This window comes from Meriones unguiculatus, chromosome 15 (assembly GCF_030254825.1).
Source record: "Meriones unguiculatus strain TT.TT164.6M chromosome 15, Bangor_MerUng_6.1, whole genome shotgun sequence".
Lineage (NCBI taxonomy): Eukaryota > Metazoa > Chordata > Mammalia > Rodentia > Muridae > Meriones > Meriones unguiculatus.
In genome coordinates this window covers 9,875,545-9,887,025 of record NC_083362.1, presented here as the reverse complement: position 1 = coordinate 9,887,025, position 11,481 = coordinate 9,875,545, and the positions used below count along the sequence as shown (strand labels likewise).

The 11,481-nt window shown below is 40.3% G+C and overlaps 1 non-coding gene across 1 annotated transcript; it reads left to right on the top strand.

Moving 5' to 3' along the window:
• Window positions 1-373: 373 nt before the first annotated feature.
• Window positions 374-482, top strand: LOC132648180 (U6 spliceosomal RNA). Its single transcript, XR_009586557.1, has one exon. It is a non-coding gene; the product is annotated as a U6 spliceosomal RNA (small nuclear RNA).
• Window positions 483-11,481: the final 10,999 nt, after the last annotated feature.

Below are 11,481 nucleotides of genomic sequence, written 5' to 3'. Positions count from 1 at the left end.
GACATACCTCAATAAACTTCTTACACACAACTGCGTGCTTCATGAGGAATCTGGTATAAGATGTGCCTTGAGGTGTTCGCGAAAGGTATAAAGTGGCCTTGTATCATCCTTCTCCGTGGATAGCCAGTTGTCTTGTCCACTCATTGAAAGGTTGTTTCTTTCTCTAATACATTGTAAAATGAGTATAAAAGAAGTGGAAATTTTTGTCTAGATTTATAACTTTGAGTTCTGTTCTACTAACACATTTATGTATTCTTAGGCAAATGTTACACTTTTAAATACTCTGAAATTATGATGTGTTGATCTTCTGACAATTTGTTTTGTCAAATAAAGTATGTTCTTTTAAAAAAAAAATATATATACATATATGTAATTGTTCTCATTTTGTTAGCAAATTCACTAAAACTGAAGCACTACAGAGAAGATTAGCATGGCCCTCACACAAGGATGATATGCAAGTTCTGGAAGCATTCCATATTTTTAAAACAAACAAACAAATAATAGTGGGTAATTCTCAGCTTTTTCAATTTTGTGTGTTTTAAAACAAGATTTTCAGGTTTAACAAAATCAATTGTGGTTTTTCTAGGGTTGAATTAATCCATCATTATGGTTTTGGGGAGACAGACGGTCTTTTAGTATCAGGCATCCTGATCTATATACATGGCTTATATTTGTACATAGTCAAGTCTTTTTTAATTTCCTGTCAACATGGCTTTTATAACTGTGTGTGTTGAGTTATCCAACATCTATTAGGGGGGTTGTTCCTAAATATTTCCTAGGTTTATTTTGTTATAAATGTTAAATATTGTAATAGGTTTTATAGGAGAGCATGTTTTCATGTGACAGGAGGCAGGTGCTCTACAGAGGCCGTTCCGAGCAGACTGTCTCTGAGGATGCAAACTTTGCACACTGCATCTGTTGATGGAATGTGAAGCTCATTTTGTCAGATGGACCAACTGCACCTTGTCTTACAGTTTTAATGTGTACTAAAACCTTGCTTTTAATGGAATCACGAATCAGACCTGAGACTAGCTAACAAGACTATAAGGGGATAAAGATACCTGTGCTGGACCTGATGACCTTGGCTGGTTACCAAGAGCCCATGATGGAGGGAGAGCTGACTCCCAAAGGTTGTCCCCTGACATCCACATATGCCCTTTCCTCCAAACAAACACATGTAGTACAATATTTAAAAAATAAATTTTAGGTTTTGTTTTCATTTGCATACAAAAATATAATTTTTTTCTGTGTTTTGATCTCACATTAACAACTATGATAAACTTGCTCATTACGACTCACTTGTTAAAACTAGTGGTTTCTTTGTAATTTTTTTTTTTTGTGTGTGTGGCCTTAATGCACACAATCATTCATTGTGGATAATAAAGTTTTTAATCTTTATTTTCCAATCATTACCTTCTTTAGTAATGTTGGTGTCAATCTTGTCTTAGTCTTGATCTCAAAAGGAAAACGTTCAAATTTTTACTGCTTAAATGCTGTTGAAATTTGATTTCTATAGATATTTGTGGTGGATAATTTTGTTTGTCCATCTATATTTACTTATTTTCCATTTGCTTCCGTGCCTTAAGGCTGATTTATGTGGACATTAATCATATTTTTTGCTCTTGCATTCCAACCGGGTATATTTCCTTTGAAGTACTTTCTTCCTGGGATGAATCTCCTTAGCTGTTCCAGAGTGCAGGCAGACTAGTGGGCCTTGTCCACTTGATAAGGGTAAAAGGAGCTTCCTGAAGATGGCTTTAGAAAAATGTAACCGAGACAAACAAACCCGATTATCATTCTCTGGGTATTAGGGAGCTATAAGAACTGCCAAACCATTTTAAAAGTTGCTTTAACCTTCTGTAAAGCAAAGGACACTGTCGCTAGAATAAAACGACAGCCGACAGACTGGGAAAGGATCTGCACCGAACCTATATCCGACAGAGGGCTAATATCTAGAATATATAAAGAACTAAAGAAGTTAAAAAGCAGCAAAGCAAGCAATCCAATTTAAAAAACAGGGTACAGAGCTAAACAGAGGAATATAGAATGGCAGAGAAACACTTAATGCTCAACATCCTTAGTCATCAGGGAGATGCAAATCAAAACAACCCTGAGTCTTCACCTTATATGCATCAGAATGGCTAAGATCAATAACTCAAGTGACAACACATGCTGGGGAGAGTTTAGAGAAAGGGGAACCCTCCTCCATTGCTGGTGGGAATGTAAACTGGTATAACCACTTTGGAAATCAATTGGGCACTTTCTCAGACAATTAGGAATAGTGCCACTTCAAGATCCAGCTATAACACTCCTAGGCATACATCCAAAGGATGCTCAAGTGCACAACAAGGACATTTGTTTAACCATGTTCGTAGCAGCTTTATTCATAATAGCCAGAAGCTGGAAACAACCTAGATGTCCCTCAATGGAGGAATGGATACAGAAATTGTGGTACATTTACACAATGGAATACTACTCAGCAATTAAAAACAAGGAAATCATGAAATTTGCAGGCAAATGGTGGGATCTAGAAAAGATCATCCTAAGTGAGGTATCCCAAAAGCAGAAAGACACACATGGTATATACTCACTTATAAGTGGATACTAGACATATAATATAGGATAAACCTACACAAATCTGTATACATAAGGAAACCAAGGAAGAAGGAGGACCCTGGGTGAGAAGATCAGTCCTCACTTAGAAAGACAAACAGGTTGGACACAGGAAGGAGAAAACAGGAAACAGGACAGGAGCCTACCACAGAGGGCCTTAAAAGACTCTACCCAGCAGTGTATCAAAGCAGATGCTGAGACTCATAACCAAACTTTGGGCAGAATGCAGAGAATCTTATGAAAGAAGGGGGAGATAGTAAGACCTGGAGAGGAAAGGAACTCCACAAGGAGACCAACAGAACCAAATTTGGGCACAGGGGTCTTTTCTGAGACTGATACTTCAACCAAGGAACATTCATGGTTATAAACTGGAACCCCTGCTCATATGTAGCCCATGGAAGTTCAGTCTCCCAGTGGGTACCCTAGTAAGGGGAACAGGGACTGTCTCTGACATGAACTCAGTGGCTGGCTCTTTGACCACCTCCCCCTGAGAGGGGAGCAGCCTTTCCAGGCCACAGAGGAGGACAATGCAGCCAGTCCTGATGAGACCTGGTAAGCTAGGGTCAGATGGAAGGGGAGGAAGACCTCCCCTATTAGTGAACTTGGAGAGGGGCTTAGGAGAAGATGAGGGAGGGAGGATGGGATTCGGAAGAAATGAAGGAAGGGCTACAGCTGCGGTAACAAGTGAATAAACTGTAATTAATATAAAAAGTAAATTAAAAAGGCCTGAAAAATTGCTTTTAGTATTAGTGTTACCTTTTTTTTAACATTTAAAATAATAAAAATTCTTTCCGATCATTTTCCTGTAAATAAGCAAGGCACTGGGGACGATCGGTTTGACTCCCTAATTAGCAGTTATTGAACTCTCTCTTGCTGCCTGGATTGCCTTGATCAAAAGGACTATCAGTGTAAACAGCCAGCTGGACTACCCTTATGCCAGGACCAGTGTCTGGAATGCTCTGCTGATGCCTTGAAGTGATTAAGCAAAAGATTGAAGTTGATTGCCCTGGCTCTTGAAGCCATTGCCCCAGCCAGAGCTGTTAGAAGCAGTTGTGCAGCAGACATTTGGCAATCGTAAACCTCAGTGAGCCCTTTTGCCTCCACCAGAGGTGGAGCGAGTTTCCCAGGGTGAGGCTTACTGTGATTGGTGTTAAGGGACAGGCCATGACCGGTCCAAAACACAAGCCTAAAATGACGTTTAAATGCAAGCCTGTGATTGGCCTAAAAGACTGTATAATTGGTCCAACTAAATGGTAATGACTGGTCTGAACACCCCTTTTCAGGCTGTAGAGGCGGGCTGCTTAGGCTCACTGAGACACTTCTGTGTTGTAACGCCAGGTCCAATAAAGACTTCTCTTTCCTTGACTAAGTGTGAGCTGAACTGGTAACAAAGCAAGCAAGCAAGCAAGCTCATTCAGAGGACTTTTTCTTTTTTTCATTTTTTAATTAATTAATTCAATTTAGGCCCCTCCCTCCTCTCCTCCCATATCCCCCTCCTTTATTCCTCAGAATAGGGGAGCCCCCCTACTCATACACCCCAGCTCATCTAGTCACATGAGGACCGAGTTTGTCTTCCTCTCCTGTGGCCTGGTAGGGCAATCCCATCAGGGGAAGTGATGAAAAAGCAAGCAACATAGTCTATGTCAGAGATATCCCCACTACCCTAAGTAGTGGGCCCGCATGAAGCCTAAAATGCCCCTCTGTTGGTTACCTATATGTACAGGACCCAGGTCTAGACGATGCATTGGTGCTTCAGACTCCATAGGCCCCTCGGGGCACTGCTTGATTGGTTCTGATGGTCAGTTCAAACCTCAATCCAAAACTTACCTCACCTACAAGAGCTGCAGGGACTAAGATAGACCAGCTAGAGCAGAGACTTGGGAGAACGTCTAACCAATGCCGGGCCCAACCCTGAGACCCACGCCATGTTAGAAAGCCAGCCCCTATCACTATTAACAATATCCTGATGTGCCTGCAGAAAGGAGCCTATCAGAGCGGTCCTCTGAGAGGCTCCACCCAGCACCAGTTTGAAACAGAGGCTCAGCCAAACATTGGGCGAAAGCACAGGGAGTCTACTGGAAAAGAGGAGGGAAGGATAAATAATGGACCTAGAGGTGACAATGGCACCACAAGAAGACCATCAGAGGCACTCAGAGAGCTTTAGTGGCAGCTTGCTAGATGAAAAGGTGACCAACTCCACATCAGCTCGATCGCTGAGAATCCCGGATGTGCTTCACAGGTGGACCAGATTCTGCCTGGCCTCACACCCTCAACACTGGGCTCAGTGTACAAACTCCCAAGTTCTGGGAGCACGGTTCTGAGCACAGAATGTACGCAGACATTCTGCTTGATGGGTAAAGAGGTTCCATCAGCTCTAGAGCTGGGCCAGGGTGCTGGGACATGGCTTCTTGCCATCAGCACTAGGATCCCAAACATTTAAGCTCTTGGGTAGCATCCGTTTTCCCAGCCCTGGCTTCCACATGCAGAGTGTCAGCAGCCATAGCTTGGTAGCTGAAGATCTGATGATCGCCCCCACCTGTTTGACTCTTTCCACCCTGGAGAATCCAGCCTGAGGGACACGTTTGCACCTGCGTGGTCCCGGACCACACCCAGTACCCTGTTACTAAGCAGCCTCCTACGTGGCTCACACTCCAGCTTTGGAGTGCAGTCCTGACGGAGGCAGGCACCCCAAGTCAGTTCTGCCTCCAGCTACTGAAGAGGTCAGGCGGGCAGCTTCAGGGCAACTGAAGAACCAGCCGCATGGTTGCAGAGCATTAAGGAGCGAAAATTAGAGCCTGAAGTTCCTTGTTTCAAGAAGAGCAGTTAAGTCTTCAGGGGCAAGGGTCTCAGGGAGGTGCAGGCTGAAAGCTGTTACAGTAGCTACTGCAAGGCCCAAGGGTCCCCAACACCCTCTGCTTGCATGGAGACTATCGCATTTGGGGGTGCCGCTCGCTTGTTGTTTCAGCCTACTGCTGCTGCCGTCTCCAAACTCACAGGGGGGATGAAAGCTGCTGGAGGCCAGTATTTGAAGCCTTTCCTGTCTCCTCACGATTTCTGTACAAGCAGGGTGAAAGACTCCTGAATTAGTTGATGGCTGACGTACGGAACCCTCCCAAGCTTCTAAAAGTCAACGTGTTGCTTTTTTTTCCCCCTTTACCTTTTACTTACACGTTCTGAATGGCATAAAGTGAGGGAGAGGCCACTGACGACTATCTTGGAGTATTTCTTAATCATATACACTAGAAATTATACCTTCCTGATGACTGGTAGAGAGATTTGCATCCCTCCTTCACAGACCTTCATTTGACTTAATGATAAGCTAGGTACATGATTTTTACATATTATTTGAAAAGTCTTCCTTGTTCCTGTCAGCTTTTTAGGCTGATCTTCATCTTATTTTTGCACAAATACGTGTATAGTTTTCTTTGCATTTAACACTTTCAATTGCAAAATAAGATGATAATGATAATGGCAATATTATTTTCTTTATACTTTTGTTATGCAGAGGAATTAAGCATTTTAATCTTTCCGTCTTCCCTTCAATTATATACTTATAGGCATAAAGCTGTAATAACAGAATTCTGAATTCTTTTTATTTGTCATTACCGTGTAATTTCCATCAAGTTCAGTAGAGATACCAATGTTTTCATTAAACTCTCTAAAGTTGAATTTTTGTATTTTTAAATATTTTACTTTTATAAATAATTCCATAATGAATACAAATTTTCAAGAAGATAAACTTTGTTTTGTAAAAGGAATTATTTGGAAAAATTTAATTATAGAATATAGAATTTATGTACATGGTTTTAATGTAAAACTGTCAATAATTATTTCCTTAAACCATACGTGGTAAAATAGTTTTATAGTGGATACAGAGCAGTCTTTTGTTGCCAGAATGAAGAGAGTTTCTTCATTGGTTGGAGTTGCTACATATTTACTAGCAAGGTTAGTAAAGGTTTCCAAGGTTTTCTGATTTCTCTCTTCATCTGGGTTTCTTGTATTTTAAATGCAAGCAAGACTTAAACCTTAATTATATTAAAGTAGAAACAACATGGTGTTTTAGTTATTTTCTTATTGCTGTCATAAAATAGCTGACCAAAATACATAAGGACTGATTTATTTGGGCTTATGCTTCAAGAAAGCATGGCCTGTTGTGTGGGGAGGATACGGCAGCGAAAATTTGGTTGCCAGTGCTGACAAGGCAACTTAGAAAGGTGGTGTCTTGCTCAGCCCTTCCTGTCTTCCCCCTTTTTATTAGTGCAGGACCAGAGCCCTGGGATGGTGCTGTCACATGCAGCGTCACCTTTCCCTTCATACCTAAGCCTTTCTGAAAATATCCTTGAGAATGATCCCCCAAAGAGAACCCTATTAATGTCTTAATCCAATCACGTTTACAATAGAAATTAACTAACACCTATTGTTAAGACATGAAATGTAGCTGTATAACTGGAAAAAAAAATGAACAATGGTTAGAAAAGGAAAACAAAGTTTGTTTCAATTCTATGTTCTGAGCCAGTTCTTGTGTGTGTGTGTGTGTGTGTGTGTGTGTGTTTCTGTTTGGGTGCTTCAAACCCATCTTCCCACTGGAGAAGTCTCTTCCTCCTTAGGGCTGCTTACAAAGCAATGGTGCCTTCATAACAATCAGCTCTGTTGTATGCAGTAGCTCTCCAACACTGGGAAAACCAGTGCAGTGCATTGGTCCATCACCAGAGGAGATGGTTGTGTTGGGGTGTGGGTGGATGAGGAGGGCGACTTCTCACCAAGTGGGGCACATCTGCGTTTTCCTCCTTTTTGCCGATGTGGTGGCTCACCTGTGCCCCCTGCCCCATTAACTTCATGCAGTTATTTGCTGCATAAGAGTTAGGACAAGAACAGTTGTGACAGCCATTATGATGGTGAGATTCTGAGGACTTGTCCTCTTTGCCTCAGTTTTTTTTTTATATTTATGATTATAGGAGTGACATCATCATATTTTGACGTATCATCACTGCAGCTCCTTCCTGTCATATGGCCTTAAATGTGCTTATGTGTAGTTATGAGAGAATCTATGTGTGTTATAATCAATTTGTATTTATGTACCCAATACAGGATGTTTTCCTAAATGCTTCTGCTGGGAGGAATCTGGTTGTGAGTACCATCCTCCAGCCAGACCTGATTTAGTTATCTGTTTATTTCAGGACTTTCAGTAATTGCTGTTATTAGAATGAGTGTGAAGCAGACATCTCTCTCAGCTTGAAACAGGGAGGGAAACAGATCAACCTAGTCTGGTTAAACTAAGCCAGGACATGGCGCAGCTAAGCTGGTGTTGGACACTGAAAACAATGAGATGCTTGCTTAGGTGCCTCCATCACTGAAGAGTGTGGAGCAATAAGCTGCCTGCCAGCTGTGCTTGCGGGCTAGAAGGTGTTTGTGTTAGGCATGGGGATTCTGGGATCAGCTCATCGTTATATTAGTGACTGAGAATTTTACCTCCAGATACCTGTCCTCTGTGAATGTGTCTCTGTGCTGCATGTATTTGCCTTGCTTGGTTCTTCTCTGGTTTTTATTAATTTTTTAGCAGTTCTAAAGCAAGCAACCTGACATGAGACAAATGGAGAGTAACTCCTGTCTACACTTCGGCTCTAGAGACCAAGGCTGCCAGGTTCACACAGAGAGGTGAAGCTCTAATTCCAGAGTGAAAGTGAAAATTAAAACCAGAAAATTCTAATGGAAAAAAAAGTCATTTTGGAGGAAGGGTGTGACTGAACCTTACAACATTCTCTCTACTTTCAGACGCAGTTAGAAGTAGTCTGAGGAGAACAGCTGGAGTTAGGCCAGGGTGGGTTAACCATGTCAGAAACCTTTTTTGAATAAGTTAACTTTTTAAACTGTGTCATTTGGAAGATATTGGAAGTCCAAGAAAACCACAGTTATGTATCCTGCAGAGTTAGCAATCACACTGGCTCAGTGTGTGAACTCACTTAGGCTCATGTCAGTACTATTTTTCAGTTATCCAAAATCTAGACAGTCCCTAGAAACCCCTAGAAAATGTGTCTCAGTATACAAGTCCAAGCTCCCTTTACTTCCTCTCCCCATTCTTCTCTGTAGTAATTTCTATTTTGATCTCTTATACTTCGAGATTTACAGTCCTAGCTTCTTTATATGAAGGTAAAGATGCGTAGTATTTGTCTGTCTGTGGCTGATTGTACTTCTTATGATGGTCGATACTTCCATGTGTTGGGCTGCTAATGTCAAGATCTCCCCCTTTTAAACAGCACGTTATTATTTTGAAAATAATGCTCCATTGTGTAAATGAAATACAAATACAGAAAGAAATACAATATTTTCTTTATCCATTCATCCAAGGACACTAAAGTTGACTCAATATTCTGGCTACACTATGTAGTGTTCCATCAAATCCATGAGTGTAAATACCTTTTGGATATGATGGTTTTTATTTCTTTGTCTATATGGGTCAAATGTTAGGTCTACTTTAAAATATTAATTTGTGCTTTTTATTTTTATATGCATATTAATTCATTGTACAAGATAATGGCTTTCACTGTGATATTTTCAGGCAAGTGAATAACATTTACACATTGGTCATGTTTATACCGCCTATTTTAAAAAATTCTTCTTTCCCCTGGTGATGCCCGTCTTCATCCCTAATAGACCCTCTTCAACTTTCATGACTGTATGTTTTTTATTCTTTATCTCTCATTCTAAAATGGGTTAGGCTTGTCTTTCTGAATCTGATCTATTCTACTCAACCTAGTGATCTCTGGGTCCAGCCACGCTCTTGAAATAGCATGGCCTCCGTCTTCATTATGACCGAAGCACATCTGTACTCAGCATTTTTTTTCCTTCACCCATTGATGAACAACTGGGTTGACTGACAGTGTGGTCACTGTGAGTAGTGGAGTATTAATACAGGTGTGCAAAATTCTCTACTGAATGCTGATTCTGATTCCCCCGCCTACCTACCCCTAAGTCATATAGGTGGATCATATAGTAGTTCTAATTTTACTTTTCTTGAGGGGAATCTCTGTACTGATTTGCATCATAACTGCATTCATTTACATTTCCACCAACAGTGCTTAATCCTCTGTCCCCTGCACTCCTGCCAACTTTGCTATTTTTTATTTTCTTGGTTATAGCCATTCTGACTAGGACCAAAGAGAAATCATTTTCATTTCCCTACGATGAAAGGTGTTGAATGCCTTGACGTGTGGTTATTGGCTATTGTCACTTCTTCAGAAAACTGTATAGCTCACTAGTCCCTTCAATGGTGGGGGTCACTAATTTCACTGTGTGTGTGTGTTCAATTTTTAAGGTTTTTATAGCTGCTATGTGTTAATCCTCCTGCAGATGAATAAGATGAAAGCTTTTCTCTGTTTTGTAGACTATCTTTTCTCTCTTCTTTTGCTATTAAGACACTTTCAAGCTTGGCTCAATATCATTTGCCAGTCCTTTTATTATTTCCTATATTTTCTGAGTATAGTTCAGAAGGCCATTTCCCACACTTATGCCTTCAAGTGTTTCCCCTGTGTTTTCTGGTGGTATGCGTGGAGTTTCATGACTTTAGCAAATTTGATCTACTTTGAGGTGATTTTTGTGCAGGATGAGCAGTAGTTTAATCCTAATTCCTACAAGACCAGGTTCTCAGTGACTGTTCAAGAGGCTTTGTCCAACATATATTTTAGTGAGAACAAGATGTCTGCAGATTCTTGAATTTATTTCTGGGTCCTCTATTCCACTGGTGTACATTTCTTTTTTATGTTGTTACTATGTGCGTTTTATTACTATGGCTTAGAGTATACTCTGAGTTCAGGTGCGGTGATATTTATAAGAATTGATTTTTTTTTCTTGTTTTACTAGTTGGAGCTGTTTGGGATCTCTTGTGAATATACACAAATTTTAAAGTGGTTTCTTTTGTAGTTCTGTAAAGAATGTAATTGGAATTTTGTTGGTGATTGTATTGAAATTGTTGAGTAATTTTAGTAATGTGGACATTTTAACAGTATTCTTTAAAACATAAATGCGGGATGTCATTCAATCTTTAGCATTTTATAGTTTTCTAAGTAGAGGTCTTTATCTTCCTGGTTAGGTTTATTAGCAGGTACAATAATATTTTTGAGGCTGTTATGAATGGGATTTCTTTATTTACTTTTTTCTCAGAAGAATCATTCTTGGTAGTACATACATACACACAATGGAATTTTATATAGATGTAAGCAAAAATGGAAATTATAAAACTTTTAGGAAAACTGATGAAGATAAGGTATGGAAAGAGGTAACCAACCTTTGGAAAAACAACCACTTCATGCTCTTTCTCCTGTGTGATCCCAGCTTGTAATGTACACATTTACATACATAAATGGGCATAAATGTGGGTAAAGTCTAACAATCTAGACAGGAAAACAAAATAGGATTGAGAGAGGCGCAAAAGAAGGGTGGGGTGTGAAAAGACAGGGTACCATAAAAGCAAACAAGAGGATGAGGTGAGGAAAGATATGAGAGGAGGGGAGAATTTGGGGAAATGTGGGAGGAGAAGCAACTATCACATACTTAAGTCTGAAGTTAACACTATGGCAGGCATGGGGGTGCACAGCACACACCTTTTATTTTAGCACTTGGAAGGCAGAGGCAGGCAGACCTCTGAGAGTTTGAGGGCAGCCTTATTTACATAGCAAGTTCTGGGTCAGCCAGAGATTCGTAGTAAAACCTTGTCTAAAAGAAAAAAAGAGAGAGAAAAAAATACTATTACTATGCACAGTACTTTGTATACTAAATTAAAAATCAAATTAAAAATATATTGAATTTTGTTGTTGTTAGTTGTGCAGTTGGAATCTTTAGGGTCTTCTTAGTATATGATCATGTTTTCTATAG